Source organism: Coregonus clupeaformis, chromosome 12 (assembly GCF_020615455.1).
Source record: "Coregonus clupeaformis isolate EN_2021a chromosome 12, ASM2061545v1, whole genome shotgun sequence".
Taxonomy (NCBI): Eukaryota; Metazoa; Chordata; class Actinopteri; order Salmoniformes; family Salmonidae; genus Coregonus; species Coregonus clupeaformis.
In genome coordinates, this window is record NC_059203.1 from 42,705,484 (window position 1) to 42,727,794 (window position 22,311).

Below are 22,311 nucleotides of genomic sequence, written 5' to 3' on the forward strand. Positions count from 1 at the left end.
GGGTATGGAAAGGAGATGGAGAGATGCATGCTGTAGGGGTCTCCAACAGGTCGATCGCGAGCTCGCAGCCCACCTATGAGTAGTAGGCGTGTGTGGGTAAAATCACTGGGGAAGTCAAGCCAGGAAAAAAAGCAATATTACAGCATGTGTTGTGATAATTGCGTTGTTTGCTCTATAACCTGTTAGATCATATGCCTCGACACCGTGATATATAGGCCTAAGGCCGAGACAATAAGAAGACATAGTGGCAGAATAAATTCAACCACACCTTTGTTTCATCACAAAACCGGAGAGCAACATCTATTTTATGGAGTCCACAAAGCATTTTGCATGTAACAAACAGTTACCTACAGCATGGTCAATCAAGTTAATGTTTCCAACATTTTCGGACTACTAAACAACTATTGATTTAGAACACCGGAGAGTTACTGCAAATCGAAAAGAAAACAGGAGCTGGCTCCACTATTCCAGAACCATTTCAACTTCAACATTTCAACATCATCAAATCACCTATTCTTAGTCTAATACAGAGACAAAGATTCCAAAAACGATTTAGTCCAATCAATGTAAGCTACATATCATGTGGTTGTCCATGGTACTGATTTCTGTGTGTTTGTGTTTGTGTGTGCGCGTAAGTAGAAAAAACATGTTGACACCCTAATTGCAGAGAAACGCCAATGCCATCCTCCTCTCTTTCATGTTGCCGGAACAGTCTATGACTCTGTCATACAGCACATGCTTTTGGTTTTTGTTGTCTTAGGCTACCTGGCTAAAATGCTTGCTCGCTAGCCAAACTTCCTTTCATGGACAACGATTTTGTTTTATTTTTAATTGTTACATTTTTAATCTTCAAGATAGAAATGCTACCAAAAAGAATTTACTGAAACTTGTTACAGATGACGGAGTCACCCATGATTCACCAAACGATATTTTGAAAGAGGAAGCAAAGTACTTCAAGCATATGTTTTCGTTTCAGTCTTCTCCATCTCCACTAACCGAAGATAATTGTAAGGATTTTTTTCCTATTAATAATGTAAAATTAACAGCTGTACAGAAAGACTCACGTGAAGGAGAAATTACAGAGGAGGAACTTCTTGATGCAATTAAAGCCTTTAAGTCTGGGAAAACTCCAGGGCCTGGATGGCATACCAGTTTAGGTTTACCAAACCTTTTTTGGTGTACTCAGAGGACCTTTATTAGCATGTTTTAACCACTCCTATAAAAATGGTAGATACTCAACAAGAAGGTCTGATTTCATTATTACGGAAACAGGACCCAAGTGGTAAATATAAAAATCCAGTCCATTAAAAAAATTGGAGGCCCCTTACACTTCAGTGTTGTGATGCAAAAATTATAGAAAAGTGTATAGCATATAGAATTAAAAAGGTATTGTCGGATATTATTCATCCTAATCAGACAGGTACTGGAAACAATAGAACACTACAGTGGGGAGAACAAGTATTTGATACACTGCCGATTTTGCAGGTTTTCCTACTTACAAAGCATGTAGAGGTCTGTAATTTTTATCATAGGTACACTTCAACTGTGAGAGACGGAATCTAAAACAAAAATCCAGAAAATCACATTGTATGATTTTTAAGCAATACATTTGCATTTTATTGCATGACATAAGTATTTGATACATCAGAAAAGCACAACTTAATATTTGGTACAGAAACCTTTGTTTGCAATTACAGAGATCATACGTTTCCTGTAGGTCTTGACCAGGTTTGCACACACTGCAGCAGGGATTTTGGCCCACTCCTCCATACAGACCTTCTCCAGATCCTTCAGGTTTTGGGGCTGTCGCTGGGCAATACGGACTTTCAGCTCCCTCCAAAGATTTTCTATTGGGTTCAGGTCTGGAGACTGGCTAGGCCACTCCAGGACCTTGAGATGCTTCTTACGGAGCCACTCCTTAGTTGCCCTGGCTGTGTGTTTCGGGTCGTTGTCATGCTGGAAGACCCAGCCACGACCCATCTTCAATGCTCTCACTGAGGGAAGGAGGTTGTTGGCCAAGATCTCGCGATACATGGCCCCATCCATCCTCCCCTCAATACGGTGCAGTCGTCCTGTCCCCTTTGCAGAAAAGCATCCCCAAAGAATGTTTCCACCTCCATGCTTCACGGTTGGGATGGTGTTCTTGGGGTTGTACTCATCCTTCTTCTTCCTCCAAACACGGCGAGTGGAGTTTAGTCCAAAAAGCTATATTTTTGTCTCATCAGACCTTCTCCCATTCCTCCTCTGGATCATCCAGATGGTCATTGGCAAACTTCAGACGGGCCTGGACACACGCTGGCTTGAGCAGGGGGACCTTGCATGCGCTGCAGGATTTTAATCCATGACGGCGTAGTGTGTTACTAATGGTTTTCTTTGAGACTGTGGTCCCAGCTCTCTTCAGGTCATTGACCAGGTCCTTCCGTGTAGTTCTGGGCTGATCCCTCACCTTCCTCATGATCATTGATGCCCCACGAGGTGAGATCTTGCATGGAGCCCCAGACCGAGGGTGATTGACCGTCATCTTGAACTTCTTCCATTTTCTAATAATTGCGCCAACAGTTGTTGCCTTCTCACCAAGCTGCTTGCCTATTGTCCTGTAGACCATCCCAGCCTTGTGCAGGTCTACAATGTTATCCCTGATGTCCTTACACAGCTCTCTGGTCTTGGCCATTGTGGAGAGGTTGGAGTCTGTTTGATTGAGTGTGTGGACAGGTGTCTTTTATACAGGTAACGAGTTCAAACAGGTGCAGTTAATACAGGTAATGAGTGGAGAACAGGAGGGCTTCTTAAAGAAAAACTAACAGGTCTGTGAGAGCCGGAATTCTTACTGGTTGGTAGGTGATCAAATACTTATGTCATGCAATAAAATGCAAATTAATTACTTAAAAATCATGTGTGATTTTCAAAATGTGATTTTCTAGATTTTTGTTTTAGATTCCGTCTCTCACAGTTGAAGTGTACCTATGATAAAAATTACAGACCTCTACATGCTTTGTAAGTAGGAAAACCTGCAAAATCGGCAGTGTATCAAATACTTGTTCTCCCCACTGTATGAACAATCTGGGAAACCAGGCCTGGTTTTCATAGCTGAATTTGAAAAGGCTTTTAATAAAGTACGACTGGAATTTATATATAAATGCCTGGAATATTACAATTTTGGAGAATCTCTTATACAATGGGTTAAAGTTATGTATAGTTACCCTACGTGTAAAATAGTAAATAATGGCTACTTCTCAGAAAGTATTAAACTGTCAAGAGGAGTGAAACAAGGTTGTCCGCTATCGGCATATCTATTTATTATGGCCATCGAAATGTTAGCTATTAGAATCAGATCCAACAATAATATCAAGGGCCTAGAAATCCAGGGCTTAAAAACAAAGGTGTTATTGTACACTGATGATTCATGTTTTCTTTTAATCCACAATTTGGATCCCTCCACAGCCTCATAGATGATCTAGATACTTTTCCTAACCTCTCTGGACTATAACCAAATTATGATAAGTGTACTATATTATGTATTGGCTCACTAAAAAATATAACCTTTATATTACCGTGTAGTTTCTCAATAAAATGGTCTGACGGTGAAGTGGACATACTCTGTATTCATATCCCAAAATAAATAAATGACCTCACTACAATACATTTTAATAGAAAGTTGGCAAAAATAGATAAGATCTTGCTACCGTGGAAAGGAAAATACCTGTCTATTTGTGGAAAAATCACCCTGATTAACTCTTTAGTCATATCACAGTTGACCGATTTGCTTATGGCCTAGCCTACACCTAGCGACTTGTTTTTTAAATTATATGAGCAAAAAATATTCTATTTTATTTGGAATGGCAAGCCAGATCAAATTAAACTGGCCTATTTATATAATGAATATGAAATTATTAAATATTAAAGCATTAGACCTCTCACTAAAGGCTTCAGTTATACAAAAGTTATACTTAAATCCGAACTGGTTCTCTAGCAGATTAGTAAGAATGTCTTACCCCATGTTAAAGAATGGCATTTTTCCCTTTATTCAGATTACAACCTCTCACTTTCGGTTATTTGAAAATGAAATAATCTCCAAAATATTGCTATTTAAAAACAAAAAGCCATAGAAAGTTGGTTGCAATTTCAGTTTAATCCACCAGAAACGACAGAACAAATATTACAACAAATATTATGGTTAAACTAAAATATACTAATTGATAAAAAAAAATAAAAAAATTGGGGAGATTTTATTTTTTTAAAGGTATCATCTTTGTAAATTAAATCATAAATAGGACTGGTGGAGTTATGCCACATATGCAGCTAACAAAAATATATGGAAATGTCTGCTGTACTCAAAATTACAACCAACTAATTGCAGCATTACCGCAAAAATGGAAGTGGCAAGTGGAAGGGGGAGAAAGTTAGGAACTTGTCTGTTGGCCCTGCATTAAAGACCAAAATTGGCTAAAGGCAATTGTGATAAATAAAAAACGATTCCATTTTCATTTAAGGACCAAAAAATAGACAGCTGTGCCATATAGATTGCAAAATAGTTGGGAAGAGGTTTTCGATGTACCGATTCCATGGCACATGGTTTATGAACTGATACACAAAACAACGCTGGATTCAAAACTTTGAGTTTTTCAATTCAAATTATTATACAAAATTCATACAACCAATAGAATGTTATATATATGGGGGTACAACCATCCCAGCTTTGCAGAGTTTGCTGCGACGAGAAAGAATCATTAGATAATTTGTTTTGTTTATGGTCACAGGTTCAGGAATGGCTGAATAATTGCAACATTTACCTGGAGCTAACTCTGCAAATAGCACTGCTGGGTAATTTAAAAAGTAATGGTCAATCGATCAATAATATAATAATATTCAATATGGAGAATCTATGAGAATAGAAAGGTTCAGAACTTTTGTGAAACATCACAGCACAGTTGAAAAATATATGGCAAATAGAAATCAAAACTGGATGGTGTTCAGAGATCGATGGGAGGGGTTGAGTGGCACTGAAGGATGGGACTAAAAACAAACAAAAGAGAACTATTGCAAAATATATTGTGTCCGTAAAAATTATATAGTATGTATAAGCTGGAAGTAGAAGCCTAAGTGTTGTTGTCCATTAGTTTACTCCAATTAGGGGAGGTGTGATGGACATTTTAATGTTGGTGCTTTTCTATTCTATATATTTCTATGTTCTATTCGTGTGCTGTTCTATAAACCAATTTCTGTGTTCATGCAAGTGACTGATCGGACGAATCCTCACTTATCAGTATCTGCAATTTGGCAGGACACCCAGACCTTGTTTTGAGAACGAAAGATATCTCAGTTTCAAGGTCTCAGCTTAGAGAGAAGAACCCTCGTGAGGTATTGGTCTGTCTCATGTTATGAACCAGTATTGGTCGGTCACATGAATAGAACAAAACGGTAATGATGAATTAATTATGCTAAATCATGCAAATATAACTTGTCTGTGTATAGCCGTATATAAGAAAACTGCTGGGTATGCCCCAGCAGAGCTTCTGACAGACATGTGTACTATGATGCATTGGGTTGGTTGGAACCTCTCCAGCGTGCTGACAAATAAACTATGATTAATTTAAGATTGACTTCGAGTGTCCCTGTGTAAAATAATTTCCACAACATTTGGCGTCACAAATGTGATTATTGGTTCTGCCTGCGGAGCTTTCCAGTGGGGGTCTGCAAGGAAAACCAGTGGCGCATTTTATGAAGCGTGAGGGAAATTCCCGTCTGACCAAAAGAGGGCGAGGACCTGCCCAGACCAGACCCTTACTGTGAGCTGCCCAGGAGGAGACACATCATCCGCGAACAATTGAGGGACGGCAACTGATTTCAGTAAGTCAATATAAATAAATAAATATTATAAAACCAATAAAACTAAACATAAATATGTAGAAGAGGTACCACAAGCCTTAAGTAATAGCACGAGGTGCTATTCTATATGTATGGGAAGCGGCAAGACTATGGAGTCTATAGAGACCATAGCATTTATGATTATATAAACTACTGAGACTATAGACACTGAGATACTATAGATACGTGAGATGATATATACTATAGAGAGTATAGATACTGTAGAGACTATGGCGACTGTAGAGACTATAGACGAACCGTAGACGATACATATGACGTGGAAGAAGGCTAGCTAGTCTTAGAGAGAAGACTAGAGCGAGGGGAAGTAACGGTACCATGCCCCGCTGACAGCTGTCTGTAGGCATTTATAAGATACATGTATGTGGTCTGCAGCCACTACAAAATAACACAAGGTATTTTTGAATACGGGGTGTTATTTATATGTATAGGCCCCTGTGGGCCTCCTGTAGCTCAGTTGGTAGAGCATGGCGCTTGCAACGGCAGGGTTGTGGGTTCGATTCCCACGGGGGGCAAGTATGAAAGATGTATGCACTCACTAACTGTAAGTCGCTCTGGATAAGAGCATCTGCTAAATGACTAAAATGTTTTTAAAAATGTAAATGAAGATCCATATGGTGCATAGCAAGTAACAACAAGAGAATCGTTGACGATGCACATGGGGTAATGAGGGAGATTACCGAGTGTGTTGGGAATAGTACTATGTGGATGTGAAAGTTGTGTGATTGTGAGATATGACATATTAAGCTGATTGAAATTTGGATAACAAGAGCTGATTGATTGACATTTGGATATTAAGCTGATTGGATAATAAGACTGATTGAAATTATTACTATTAAGATTTAAATTTGGCTGATTGAAATTTGGTAATAAATGGATGGAAATTATTACTATTAAGATTGGATAATAAGATTGATTGAGACATTTAGCTATAAATTACTGAGTGAATGTGAGCTGTCAGGGGACTAGCTCAGGTGTAAAAGAGGACTACTGAGTGCGTAAAAGAATGGATACCCCAGCCAGTTCTGTGAGCTGAGTTTCTAGATCTATAACGTTATCTAGGGGTTCTGTCCACCACCGCCCATCGATCTACAGGTAGTGAGCACTGACAGGAGAAGCCATTGAAAAGTTTGAGAGGGTAACAGCTGAGATGGGTAAGGGCTGAACAATGAAGTGCATTGATGACGCTGGACACTGAGATTTCCTTGAGAACATGATATGTGTACCTCTCCGGCTGCTGCGCTGTGGTCGTTGCGATGTGGACATGAATAACTAAAGATGTATAACTTTATATAGAGATTCTGTATGGAGATATGAAAGAAGAGAGTATTATTCCCGAATATGCTGTTAAATAGAACAACTAGTGTAAATATCTAAACCCCTGTATGAATAGAACACTGGTCTAAAGGAGGAATTGGTGAAGAACAGTATACTGGGTTACTAGTGATGATAAAGTAACAATGGAGTAAAATAATAATAATAATAATAATAATAATAATAATAATAATAATATACAACATTCTGAGATATGTTCAGAGTGGTCCCTTTATGGCTCATTTGAGAAAAATAAGGTTAAAGCATTGTACAGGATTTGACTTACCCCTAATCAATAAAAACTATAAACACTTATGAGATTTCCTCCACCTTGGTAATACATTTTGAAATAAGTCCATACCTTGTTAAATAGAACCCAATGATTTTCTGTATTCACCTCCTCAACCATTTAACGTGCTAGGTAGAGATTTATTATGGACAGAGCATGCCATCTACTGGGGACTGATAGACAGTGCAACCCAGTTAATAGATATTGATCCCTCCAAAGCATTACATCGGAATCTTAAAATAATAGACATTTAATAAATATTGAAGCAGAAAGTGAATATCAAACAGAGATTGGTAATACAAATATAGAGTAACTTTTTGAAGGTATACTAAAATGAAAACAATGCCTTCCAATATGGAGAAAGTTCTATTGTTTGTTTTGTTTTAAATCTTGAAATAGGGGGAAAAGCAGAATGTTGTTTGAGAGTGATCAATGTGTTTAAGTAGTAGTGATTGAGTTCTTCCTATATGGAAAGAAGTCCAAGTTGAGGGAAACATATGGAGACTAGTGAAAGTAACAAAGTGAATGGTAATTGGCTTTCAGATAGCAATCCAATAATGCAATATCTTAGTAATTTGAAGAAGTAAGAAAGAGGGATTGAGCATTGTGACTTAAGAGGCCACTCACTCTTCAAAGTCTGGCCCACTGCTCTCGTCATTAAGCCATCTGGTGTTTGGGTTAAGAGATAAGCTTCCTGTGGAACAATAGATAGCCGCCAGTACACTCTGAACTCAAACAAGCTTGTAAGAGAGACAGTGGGAAATTTGTTTTGTTTTTTAACAATTTATTTCTCAAATCTATAGTTTGGGTAGCACCAGGGATTTAAGAGAGGCTCTGGGATTTTTTACTTTAGAAGGTGCCTAATTGTCACGAACGTCGTATGAAGGAGTGGACCAAAGCGCAGCGTTAGTTGCGAACATACTTGCTTTATTTAATTAAAGCATACACACGAAATAACAAAACAATAAACGACTCGTGAAGTCCTCAGTGACAATGACCGAACACGGAACAAAAACCCACAAACACAAAGTGAAACACAGACAGTTAAATATGGCTCCCAATCAGAGACAACCAGCACACAGCTGACACTCGTTGCCTCTGATTGGGAGTCACTCAGTCAAACCTAGAAATAAACAACCTAGAACACCCAACATAGAAACAGAAAACATAGAATGAACACACCCTGGCTCAACATAATGAGTCCCAGAGCCAGGGTGTGACAGTACCCCCTAAAAGGCGCGGACTGCGACCGCGCCTAAATACGAGCAAAACAGGGGGGGGGCGGGGTGGGCATTCCTCCTCGGCGGCGGCTCCGGCTCCGGGCTTGCCCACCACCCTCCAACAAACCCCCCATAGCGCCCCTGGTCCGGTCTGGCCCCGCTGGCTGGAGCTGGACTGGACGTAGCAGGAGCGGTAGGCTTCAGCTCCTTAGTGGAGCAGTTGAGCGGTACCTGAATTGGTACCTATGACCCAGGCACGGGTTGTGCCGGACTGACGACTCGCACCCCTGGCTTGGTGCGAGTGGCAGGAACGGGCCGGGCCGGGCTGGCGACGCGCACCGTAGACTTGGTGCGAGTGGCCGGAACAGGCCGGGTCGGGCTGGCGACGCGCACCGTAGACTTGGTGCGGGTGGCAGGAACAGGCCGGGTCGGGCTGGCGACGCGCACCGTAGACTTGGTGCGGGTGGCAGGAACAGGCCGGACCGGGCTGGCGACGCGCACCGTAGGTTTAGTGCGTGGAGCAGGGACAGGCCGGGCTGGGCTGTCGACGCACACCGTAGGCTTGGTGCGTGGAGCAGGGACAGGCCGGGCTGGGCTGTCGACGCACACCGTAGGCTTGGTGCGGGTGGCAGGAACGGGCCTCACCGGACTGACGACTCGCACCCCTGGCTTGGTGCGAGTGGCAGGAACGGGCTGGACCAGGCTGACGACTCGCACCCCTGGCTTGGTGCGAGTAGCAGGAACGGGCCTCACCGGACTGACGACTCGCACCCCTGGCTTGGTGCGAGTGGCAGGAACGGGCTGGACCAGGCTGACGACTCGCACCCCTGGCTTGGTGCGAGTGGCAGGAACAGGCCGGACCGGGCTGGCGACGCGCACCGTAGACTTGGTGCGTGGAGCAGGGACAGGCCGGGCCGGGCTGGCGACGCACCCCGTAGGCTTGGTGCGTGGAGCAGGGACAGGCCGGGCTGGGCTGACGACGCACACCGTAGGCTTGGTGCGTGGAGCAGGGACAGGCCGGACAGGGCTGGCGACGCACATCGTAGGCTTGGTGCGTGGCGCAGGAACAGGCCGGGCAGGGCTGGCGACGCACACCGTAGGCTTGGTGCGTGGAGCAGGAACAGGCCGGGCAGGGCTGGCGACGCACACCGTAGGTTTGGTGCGTGGAGCAGGGACAGGCCGGGCTGGGCTGTCGACGCACACCGTAGGCTTGGTGCGTGGAGCAGGGACAGGCCGGGCTGGGCTGGCGACGCACATCGTAGGCTTGGTGCGTGGCGCAGGGACAGGCCGGGCTGGACTGGCGACGCACACCGTAGGCTTGGTGCGTGTGGCAGGAACAGGCCGGGTCGGGCTGGCGACGCACACCGTAGGCTTGGTGTGTGGAGCAGGGACAGGCCGGACAGGGCTGGCGACGCACCCCGTAGGCTTGGTGCGTGGAGCAGGGACAGGCCGGGCTGGCGACGCACACCGTAGGCTTGGTGCGTGGAGCAGGGACAGGCCGGGCTGGGCTGGTGACGCACACCGTAGGCTTGGTGCGTGGAGCAGGAACAGGCCGGGCTGGGCTGTCGACGCACACCGTAGGCTTGGTGCGTGGAGCAGGGACAGGCCGGGCTGGGCTGGTGACGCACACCGTAGGCTTGGTGCGTGGAGCAGGAACAGGCCGGGCTGGGCTGGCGACGCACACCGTAGGCTTGGTGCGTGGAGCAGGAACAGGCCGAACCGTACTGGGAACACACACCACTGGCCTTAAACGGGGATCAGGAACGGGCCGGACCGGACTGGCAATACACCTCAGTACCTCTCGCCGTGCCTCTACAACTTCCTTCCCTCCTCTCGCCAATGGCTCCCGTAACCCGGTGGCCTTCTCTCCTCGTCTCCCATTTCGCCCTGTGGCAGCCTCCTGCTGCCCAGTCGCCCATGCCGTGTGCCCCCCTAAAAAATTATTGGGGGGTGCCTCTCGTCCTTCCGACGATGGCACTGCTGACGCCGCTGCTCCTCTCTCGCCAGGGCCTTAATCCTACCCCAAGGTCCCTTGCCCCGAGCATGTCTTCCCAGGACCACGATTTGCCCACCTGGGCCATCGCCAGCCTCTCCATCTCCTTTCCTGGCGCTTCCTCCCATGTCCAGTCTGCCTGCTCCTGGACACGCTGCTTGGTCCTTTTACGGTGGGTTTTTCTGTCACGAACGTCGTATGAAGGAGTGGACCAAAGCGCAGCGTTAGTTGCGAACATACTTGCTTTATTTAATTAAAGCATACACACGAAATAACAAAACAATAAACGACTCGTGAAGTCCTCAGTGACAATGACCGAACACGGAACAAAAACCCACAAACACAAAGTGAAACACAGACAGTTAAATATGGCTCCCAATCAGAGACAACCAGCACACAGCTGACACTCGTTGCCTCTGATTGGGAGTCACTCAGTCAAACCTAGAAATAAACAAACCTAGAACACCCAACATAGAAACAGAAAACATAGAATGAACACACCCTGGCTCAACATAATGAGTCCCAGAGCCAGGGTGTGACACTAATTAAGTTTTAAGGGACACCGTTTCATCTGATGTTTCTGAAGTATAAGTGTGTCTGAAGTATAATTCTGTATACGCATGGGTTTATTAAGACTCCCTGCTCAAGATGCAGTAAACTCGATTATGTTTATTTTCTTTCTTCCAGGACTGATGGAAAGTCTGCTACCCAGTTTTTTTTTTACATGTTTATCAATGATTCTGTATCTCTCCCTTTGAAAGGCTTCCTGAGGCAGAGCAGTTAAAAGTACCCGGATCCAACTGTTAAGGGAGCTCCCAAATTAAGCAAGGCCTGCATGTTTACCCTACGATTTTTGCCACACACACGCCAGCACCCACACACAACCCACCTGTTAATTAATATTTGTTAGTGGTTAATACTCTGTTTGATTTAGAAGTGTGGGGTCTTTTTATTTTTTGGTTTTAGTGGGTTTTTCACAGGTTAGAAAGGATGCTGTACACAAATGACATTTTCTGAAGTTTCTATTGTCAAAGTGTTGGTTGCACACATGTACATTCTCTTGATTAGAAAAAATTTACTGAAAACCCCAATGTAAACCTGATGCACAAAATGTTTGAAATGTTTGAAATATCTTTAAGTAATGTCTGAGGTACAGGAAAACAAACACTCACTTAATAGGGCTGACTGACCTCTGACCGCTGTTCTGACTTCCTGGTGAGGCCTGATCACCCTCACTAGAAAGACAGGAGACATGTTTATTTTATGGGCTATGTAAACACTAAATAATTAGGAAGAAGTTTATAATTTATCAATAGTCCTATGTGTGATTCGGACCACGAGAAGGACAGAGAGAGGGCTGTCTCTAGTCTATTTTACCATTACCTTATGGGATACAATTATTTCCTTATTGAGTTATCAAGAGATAATTAGATTTGTTATTCTAATTTGTTTATTTTTGATTTAACAGGCAGTGTTGTTGTTTTTTTTCACGATGAAAATAATGTGTCCAACGGGGGAATTACCGGTCCCCTGGGGCCCTTTGGTAAATATGCAAATTGGTTTTATTTTTCTTAAATATGCAAATTGATGGTAGAGTGAGGGAAAAAAGTATTTGATCCCCTGATGATTTTGTACGTTTGCCCACTGACAAAGACATGATCAGTCTATACTTTTAATGGTAGGTTTATTTGAACAGTGAGAGACGTAATACCAACAAAAAAATCCAGAAAAACGCATGTAAAAAATGTTATAAATTGATTTGCATTTTAATGAGGGAAATAAGTATTTGACCCCTCTGCAAAACATGACTTAGTACTTGGTGGCAAAACCCTTGTTGGCAATCACAGAGGTCAGATGTTTCTTGTAGTTGGCCACCAGGTTTGCACACATCTCAGGAGGGATTTTGTTCCACTCCTCTTTGTAGATCTTCTCCAAGTCATTAAGGTTTCGAGGCTGACGTTTGGCAACTCGAACCTTCAGCTCCCTCCACAGATTTTCTATGGGATTAAGGTCTGGAGACTGGCTAGGCCACTCCAGGACCTTAATGTGCTTCTTCTTGAGCCACTCCTTTGTTGCCTTGGCCATGTGTTTTGGGTCATTGTCATGCTGGAATACCCATCCACGACCCATTTTCAATGCCCTCGCTGAGGGAAGAAGGTTCTCACCCAAGATTTGACGGTACATGGCCCCGTCCATCGTCCCTATGATGTGGGGAAGTTGTCTTGTCCCCTTAGCAGAAAAACACCCCAAAGAATAATGTTTCCACCTCCATGTTTAATGGTGGGTATGGTGTTCTTGGGGTCATAGGCAGCATTCCTCCTCCTCCAAACACGGCGAGTTGAGTTGATGCCAAAGAGCTCGATTTTTGTCTCATCTGACCACAACACTTTCACCCAGTTCTCCTCTGAATCATTCAGATGTTCATTGGCAAACTTCAGACGGCCCTGTATATGTGCTTTCTTGAGCAGGGGGACCTTGCGGGCGCTGCAGGATTTCAGTCCTTCACGGCGTAGTGTGTTACCAATTGTTTTCTTGGTGACTATGGTCCCAGCTGCCTTGAAATCATTGACAAGATCCTCCCGTGTAGTTCTGGGCTGATTCCTCACCGTTCTCATGATCATTGCAACTCCACGAGGTGAGATCTTGCATGGAGCCCCAGGCCGAGGGAGATTGACAGTTCTTTTGTGTTTCTTCCATTTGCAAATAATCACACCAACTGTTGTCACCTTCTCACCAAGCTGCTTGGCGATGGTCTTGTAGCCCATTCCAGCCTTGTGTAGGTCTACAATCTTGTCCCTGACATCCTTGGAGAGCTCTTTGGTCTTGGCCATGGTGGAGAGTGTGGAATCTGATTGATTGATTGCTTCTGTGGACAGTTGTCTTTTATACAGGTAACAAGCTGAGTTTAAGAGTGTGCTCCTAATCTCAGCTCGTTACCTTTATAAAAGACACCTGGGAGCCAGAAATCTTTCTGATTGAGAGGGGGTCAAATACTTATTTCCCTAATTAAAATGCAAATCAATTTATAGCATTTTTGACATGCGTTTTTCTGGATTTCTTTGTTGTTGTTCTGTCACTGTCACACTCTGGCCTTAGTTATCTTTGTTTTCACTAATATTTTAGTTAGGTCAGGGTGTGACATGGTGTAGTATGTGTTTTGGTTTGTCTAGGGGTTTGTAGGTTTATGGGGTAATGTCTTGTCTAGGTGTTTGTATGTTGATGGCTGCCTAGATTGGTTCTCAATTGGAGACAGCTGTGGGTTATTGTCTCTAATTGGGAGCCATATTTAAGGCAGCCATGGGCATCATGTGTTTGTGGGTAATTTTCTATGTTGAACGTTTGTTGCTTGTCTGTGCACTTACGTTATGTAGCTTCACGGTCGTGTGTTGTTTTGTTAGTTCTGGATAGTGTTCGGTTTCGTGTTTTTTCCCTCGTCCAAAATAAAGAGATGTATTTTGCACACGCTGCGCCTTGGTCCAATATCTCACAAGAAGACGATCGTGACAGAATTACCCACCAAAAAAGGACCAAGCAGCGCGTCCAGGAGCAAAGGGTCTGGACATGGGAGGAACTGTTGGACGGTAAAGGGTCCTGGACGTGGGAAGAAATCCTGGACGGCATGGATCGCCGTCCATGGAGCAAAACAGAGGAGAGGCGACGGAGAGAGGAGCAACGGCGTCGGCAGAGCCAACGTCGGAAGGACGAGAGGCAACCCCAAGAAATTTTTTGGGGGGGCACATGGCTTGGGCGACGGAGCAGCAGGAGGCTGCCACAAGGCAGAGTCAGAGGGCTGCCAGGTTAAGGGGGCTGACGGAGGCAGAGAAGGGACGGATTCAGTGGGCTACCAGGTCAAGGGGGCTACTGGGTAAAGCAGGGAAGGAAGGTGTTGAGGCACGGCGTGAGGTACTGGGGTGTGTAACCAGTTCGGTCCGGCCCGTTCCTAGTCCCGAGGTGCAGCCAGTAGTGTGTGTTCCCGTGCGGTACGGCCTGTTCCGGTCCCTCGCACTAAGTGTAAGGTGCGCGTCGCCAGCCCGGTTCGGCCTGTTCCTGCCATACGCACCAAGTATGCGGTGCGCGTCGCCAGCTCAGCCCGGCCTGTTCCTACTCCACGCACCAGGGATACGGTGCGCTTCGCCAGCCCAGCCCGGCCTGTTCCTACTCCACGCACCAGGGATACGGTGCGCTCCGCCAGCCCAGCCCGGCCTGTTCCTACTCCACGCACCAGGGATACGGTGCGCTTCGCCAGCCCGGCCCGGCCTGTTCCGGCCACTCGCACCAGGGATACGGTGCGCGTCGCCAGCCCCGCCCGGCCTGTTCCTGCTCTCCGCACTAGGCGTGAGGTGAGTCCCCAGGGTCCAGCATGCCCTGTTCCTTCTCCCCGCACTAGACCTGAGATGCGTGTCCTCAGCCCGGTACCTCCAGTTCCGGCACCACGCACTAGGCCTTATGTGCGTCTCGGCCGGCCAGAGTCTGCCGTCTGCCTAACGGCGCCTGGACTGCCCGTCTGCCCAACGCCGTCTGAACTGTCCGTCTGCCAAGCGCTGCATGAACTGCCCGTCTGTACTGAGCCTGCTAAGCCGCCCGTCTGCCATGAGCCTTCAGAGCCGTCCGCCAGACAGGAGCCGCTAGAGCCTTCCGCCAGACAGGATCAGCCAGAGCCTTCCGCCAGACAGGATCAGCCAGAGCCTTCCGCCAGACAGGATCAGCCAGAGCCTTCCGCCAGCCATGAGCAGCCAGATCCGTCAGCCAGCCATGAGCAGCCAGATCCGTCAGCCAGCCATGAGCAGCCAGATCCGTCAGCCAGCCAAGAGCCGTCCAGCCAGGATCCGCCAGAGCCGTCCAGCCGGGATCCGCCAGAGCCGTCCAGCCAGGATCCGCCAGCCAGCCAGGATCCGCCAGAGCCAGCCAGCCAGCCAGGATCCGCCATTCAGTCCGGTGCTGCCCCTTAGTCCGGTGCTGCCCCTTAGCCCGGTGCTGCCCCTTATCCTGGTGCTGCCCCATATCCTGGTGCTGCTCCTTATCCTGGTGCTGCCCCTTATCCTGGTGCTGCCCCTTAGTCCGGTGCTGCCCCTTAGTCCGGTGCTGCCTCTTAGTCCGGTGCTGCCCCTTAATCCAGTGGGGTTAAGTTGGAGGGTGGTCATTTGGAGGAGGCTACGAAAGCGGGTAGTGACTATGGTGGGGTGGGGACCACGACCAGTGCCAGAGCCGCCACCGTGGACAGACGCCCACCCAGACCCTCCCCTAGACTTTATGCAGGTGCGCCCGGAGTTCGCACCTTAAGGAGGGTTATGTCACACTCTGGCCTTAGTTATCTTTGTTTTCACTAATATTTTAGTTAGGTCAGGGTGTGACATGGTGTAGTATGTGTTTTGGTTTGTCTAGGGGTTTGTAGGTTTATGGGGTAATGTCTTGTCTAGGTGTTTGTATGTTGATGGCTGCCTAGATTGGTTCTCAATTGGAGACAGCTGTGGGTTATTGTCTCTAATTGGGAGCCATATTTAAGGCAGCCATGGGCATCATGTGTTTGTGGGTAATTGTCTATGTTGAACGTTTGTTGCTTGTCTGTGCACTTACGTTATGTAGCTTCACGGTCGTTTGTTGTTTTGTTAGTTCTGGATAGTGTTCGGTTTCGTGTTTTTTCCCTCGTCCAAAATAAAGAGATGTATTTTGCACACGCTGCGCCTTGGTCCAATATCTCACAAGAAGACGATCGTGACAGTCACTCACTGTTCAAATAAACCTACCATTAAAATTATAGACTGATCATTTCTTTGTCAGTGGGCAAACGTACAATATCAGCAGGGGATCAAATACTTTTTTCCCTCACTGTATTTTTCGTTCCTGCCTCTAAAAGGAAAAAAGATGCCCTTTGGTGAAAAAATATATGTTGGTAATGGTTGACATTTATTACAAATGGATTGAACTTTCCCCACCTCTAGTTTTATATGAATTAGTATTGTGTAGTTGTGTTGTTTGTTTTTGTTTTGCTTCAATAACAGATCTCACCAGATTGGGTCTGCTGGATGGTCAGGATTTCTCCCTAAGGATTAGCCCTCCAACTCCCTGTCCTCTGCAGTGAGATCACCAAGATGATAGGGGACTATAAGCCAATTTGGAAAAATAAAAATAGCTTCACATTTGTTTTAGGAATCTGGATTTCCTGAATCAGGTAGCAGTAATAATTTGTTATAGAGTAAATCATTTGTCTGGATTTCCTGAATCATAAATGCCCTAAACTATACTGTTGCTCTGATCTGTCCTCTCTCGAGGTTATGGCGAAGTGACCACAGATGGTATCTAGATGCATGGAAGGGACAATTTGACCAAGGAACAGTGTGGACCTCAAACCCTCTAACTGGCTGAAGTAATGGCGTTCACTATGGTCCTTCAACACCTGAAACATGAGTCCGAGCCAGCAACCTGTACACAGCATCCAGTCGAAGTTATCAACTGCCTTTTCTCTCATACTTTTTCTCTCAGGAGTGTGACATGAGTCCACGTGGAGTGAGCATGGAGAGAGATCCTGCCCAAAGTTGCTGGTGCACTGGTAGGAAAATGGACAAAGACATAATGGACTGGAAAGGACAGTAGCGGCTCAGGTGAGAGACATTATCAAGGGCCATCCACTTTGAACATGTGCCATTGAAAGGACGAACTGAAACACTATCTGAAGAAGAACATGAACAAATGCCAGATGGATGTGCCGGGACAGAGGGGGGTGGTCAACCGTGCCCGTAATTGATTTAGGCTTATCCAAAATTGTTTATTTGGGGTATCAGGTTGATTGTGGAGGTCTGCACACTGCAAAATGTATAGTAATTTAGACTAAGAATGCATTGACATACCAATCTGTCATTACCACAAGTGATGAGAAAAGTGTATGCTAGAAATGATGAGATGAATATACTGTATGACAATGTAAATGTACATTCTGCAGTATCGGTGTGTGCTAAGTTGAGGGTCTTAACCTCTTAACCTCTACGGGATCGGTGTCCCATATACGGGACGGTTGAGCTAACGTGCGGAATTTAGATTTTGGCAACTAGATGGCAGCAGTGTGTGTGCAAAGTTTCAGATTGATCCAGTGAAGCATTGCAATACTGGACTATTTTGTATCAAGTCTGCCCAAATGTGCTTAATTGGTCAATTGACACATTTTCAAGTAGAGAACATACAAAAATGATATGGTAATACAAAATGTAAGTTTACACACTCCCAGGAATGTCATACATGATAGATCATTAGCTTATACACAAACTTTCACACATCTAGATGGCCGGGCGGGGTGGGTGTGGAGCCAGAGACAGCAAGGGTTCAAACTGTAGAACCCAGTTCCTACATTTGAATATAAAAATGGATTTTATCAAACAAACTATGCTACATTTTATCTCTGGGACCCTCAGAATGACTAATCAGAGCAAGATTACTGAATGTAAGTACATTATTTACCTTCAGGGGTGAATGTATCAAACCAGTTGCTGTGATACGTTTTTTGTTGTTGTGCACTCTCCTCAAACAATAACATGGTATTTCTTCACTGTAATAGCTACTGTAAATTGGACAGTGCAGTTAGATTAACAAGAATTTAAGCTTTCTGCCCATATAAGACATGTCTATGTCCTGGAAAGTTTGCTGTTATTTACAAAAGTCATGCTAATCACATTAGCGCACGTTAGCTCAACCGTCCCGTATACGGGACACCGATCCCGTAGAGGTTAAATTAAAGTGATAGAACCAATGTGAAGCATCTGTCATTCTAAATTTGGGATGGATAATTTATCAATAGTTATAATTATGATTTGGAAAGGCGAGGCTTTTATGCCCCTAAAATGTGAGGAGAGCCACTAGATCGTAGCTTGGGCTAACCTTGCCCCAATCTCATTCTTATTAAGGTTGGTGTGAAACTGTTATAACATCTGTTCTCTCTCTCTCTCTTCCATGTGAAATGTTATTAACATGCTGTAAGGCGATCTGTGCTGCTCTGGCTGATAAGATTTCAGCAGCTATAATGTTTTCTGCTCCCACAGAGGATGGTGAAACTAATGAGCTGCGAACTCTGGATGAGCTACCATTTCCCCCTGTAGATACGGACAATGAGTAATGATTGACGGTTGTTTTTGTTTAACAAGTTGAGGGTAAGGTCATCTAAACCCTTAACCTGTTTACATTATGTGGGACACTGAGCTGATGAGCAAGCACCAACCTTTTGAAGGTCTTAGCAGAATTGTTAAACAACAGGGTTTTATATTTTGACTAAGTCCCAGGGACAGTTAGTGAAAAACATACACTACCAGTCAAAAGTATGAACACACCTACTCATTCAAGGGTTTTTCTTTATTTTTACTATTTTTTACATTGTAGAATAATAGTGAAGACATCAAAACTATGAAATAACACATATGGAATCATGTAGTAACCAAAAAAGTGTTAAACAAATCAAAGTATATTTTATATTTGAGAATCTTCAAATAGCCACCCTTTGCCTTAATGACAGCTTTGCACACACTTGGCATTCTCTCAACCAGCTTCACCTGGAATGCTTTTCCAACAGTCTTGAAGGAGTTCCCACATATGCTGAGCACTTGTTGGCTGCTTTTCCTTCACTCTGCGGTCCGACTCATCCCAAACCATCTCAATTGGGTTGAGGTCGGGGGATTGTGGAGGCCAGGTCATCTGATGCAGCACTCCATCACTCTACTTCTTGGTCAAATTGCCCTTACACAGCCTGGAGGTGTGGTGGGTCATTGTCCTGTTGAAAAACAAATTATAGTCCCACTAAGCCCAAACCAGATGGGATGGCGTATCGCTGCAGAATGCTGTGGTAGCCATGCTGGTTAAGTGTGCCTTGAATTCTAAATAAATCACAGACAGTGTCACAAGCAAAGCACCCCCACACCATAACACCTCCTCCTCCATGCTTTACGGTGGGAACTACACATGCGGAGATCATCCGTTCACCCACACCGCGTCTCACAAAGACACAGCCAAAAATCTCCAATTTGGACTCCAGACCAAAGGACAAATTTCCACCGGTCTAATGTCCATTGCTCATGTTTCTTGGCCCAAGCAGGTCTCTTCTTATTATCAGTGTCCTTTAGTAATGGTTTCTTTGCAGCAATTCGACCATGAAGGCCTGATTCACACAGTCCCCTCTGAACAATTGATGTTGAGATGTGTCTGTTACTTGAACTCTGTGAAGCATTTATTTGGGCTGCAATTTCTGAGGCTGGTAACTCTAATGAACTTATCCTCTGCAGCAGAGGTAACTCTGGGTCTTCCATTCCTGTCGCGGTCCTCATGAGAGCCAGTTTCATCATAGCGCTTGGTTTTTGCGACTGCACTTGAAGAAACTTCCGAAGTTCTTGACATTTCCCGGATTGACTGACCTTCATGTCTTAAAGTAATGATGGACTGTCATTTCTCTTTGCTTATTTGAGCTGTTCTTGCCATAATATGGACTTGGTCTTTTACCAAATAGGGATATCTTCTGTATACCCCCCCTACCTTGTCACAACACAACTGATTGGCTCAAACGCATTAAGGAGGAAAGAAATTCCACAAATTAACTTTTAAGAAGGCACACCTGTTAATTGAAATGCATTCCAGGTGACTACCTCATGAAGCTGTTTTAGAGAATGCCAAGAGTGTGCAAAGCTGTCATCAAGGCAAAGGGTGGCTATTTGAAGAATCTCAAATATAAAATATATTTTGATTTGTTTAACACTTTTTTGTTTACTACATGATTCCATATGTGTTATTTCATAGTTTTGATGTCTTCACTATTATTCTAAAATAAAGAAAAAACCTTAAAACTTTTGACCGGTAGTGTATATATATTTGTTTACAAGCTAGCTTCATAATTTTGTCTGACATGCCAAAAATGCAGCCTTGTTGATTCAATTCGACACTTTGCGGCTACCGTGACTACAGTTTGCATTGAATTGTGGGTCATATCAACCCCACAAGTGATCATAGTTCTTCAATCGCTCCCTCAAGCTAAATCGAGGGTCGAGGGGGTAACGTTAGTGAATTGGACCTCCACTTAAGATGGCAATCAAACTGCATCCTTGGGATTCCCCCAAGGGAAAGTGGCTAGAGCGAGGGCTGAGGGAGTAAAAATAACGTTTTTGGACTGCAGCCAATGATAACTGTCTTCTGGGTAGACAGAAAGACTTTCCCCAAAACCTTCTCAATTAAATGTTAACTGCAAAGTAGGCTTACCTGGCAGAATTACAGTATATCATGATTATTTGCAGTGATGTAAAGTACTTGTACTCTTTACTCCCATACATTTTCCCTGACACCAAAAAGTATTTGTTACATTTCGAATGCTCAGGCAGGACAGAATTATGGTCCAATTCACGCACCTATCAATATAACACTGTCACGCCTTCTCCAGTTCCCTCTCTCCAGCGCTCGACGTCGCCTGTCTACTAACCACCGGTCCTGGCAACCCACATTACGCACACCTGGCAACCATCATAACGCACACCTGCTCCCCATCGTTATGCACACCTGGACTTCATCATTACCTTGATTACCTCCCATTTATTTAGCCCTCAGTAGCCTCAGTCTTCAGGCAGTATTGGTTTTGTTTACATTCAGTACGCTACTCCTGGTTTGGTTATCTTCATGTTTCTTATTAAACTCACCTTCTGCACCTGCTTCCTGACTCCCTGCATATACGTTACAGATGCGTTGCCATCCCTACTGCCTATGATCTGGTGGACTTATTAAACACAAATACTGTGTTTGTAAATTATGTCCTGGTGTTGGAGTGTGCTCCTGTCTGTCCATAAAAAAGGAAATTGTGCCGTCTGGTTTGCTTAATATAAGGAATTTGATGTATAGCATTTGAGATAAGATTATATTTTTATATAGTCACATGCACAGGGTCGCAGGTGTCGTTGCGGTGTACAGTTAAATAGGTAAGTTCCGAGCTCCAACAGTGCATGTGTTTACTTTTTATTACAGTAGTGGAAAACGTACTCAATTGTCATACTTGAGTAAAAGTTAAGTACATTTAAAACCAGATACTTTTACTCAAATATAATTTTACTGTGTGGCTTTTACTTGAGTCATTTTCTATTAAGGTATCTGTACTTTTGCTCAAGTATGACAATTGAGTACTTTTTCCACCACTGATTATTTCTATCAATCGGGTGGGCTTTTGTTTTGCAAACTCTGTCATGATATATGCAGCTGCAAAAACATTGCCAGACTAACACATTCCTCTCTCACAAAATGCCCTATTAAAGGGGTATTACACTCAAATCTAAATGTGTTATATATTTTTTTGCCCTAACATTTTTTATTCTGGTGTGAGTTAGACATCGACATGTGCTCAGAACATCCAATTGAATTGTTTATCTATTAATAATTGTAATTTTGAGAGTGATTTTTTTTTTTTACTAAACAGAATTCGGGAAATACAAACAGTGCCTATTTGAAAACTAGGGGAAAATGTATGAGTAGCTCGCGGCATGTTTCATAATTTAAAAGTAGCTCTCATGCTAGAAAAGGTTGGAGACCCCAATACAGAGAACATGTTTGGGAGATTAAGGGCTCTATTCAAATCCATATAGTTTAAATTCAGCTTTACGGTCTGATTG

The 22,311-nt window shown here is 44.4% G+C and overlaps 1 long non-coding RNA gene across 1 annotated transcript; it reads left to right on the forward strand.

Moving 5' to 3' along the window:
• The first annotated feature begins 5,764 nt into the window (after positions 1–5,764).
• On the forward strand, positions 5,765–21,191 carry LOC121578669. Its single transcript, XR_006002806.1, has 4 exons — positions 5,765–5,847; positions 17,180–17,298; positions 18,727–18,834; positions 21,099–21,191. It is a non-coding gene; the product is annotated as an uncharacterized LOC121578669 (long non-coding RNA).
• Positions 21,192–22,311: the final 1,120 nt, after the last annotated feature.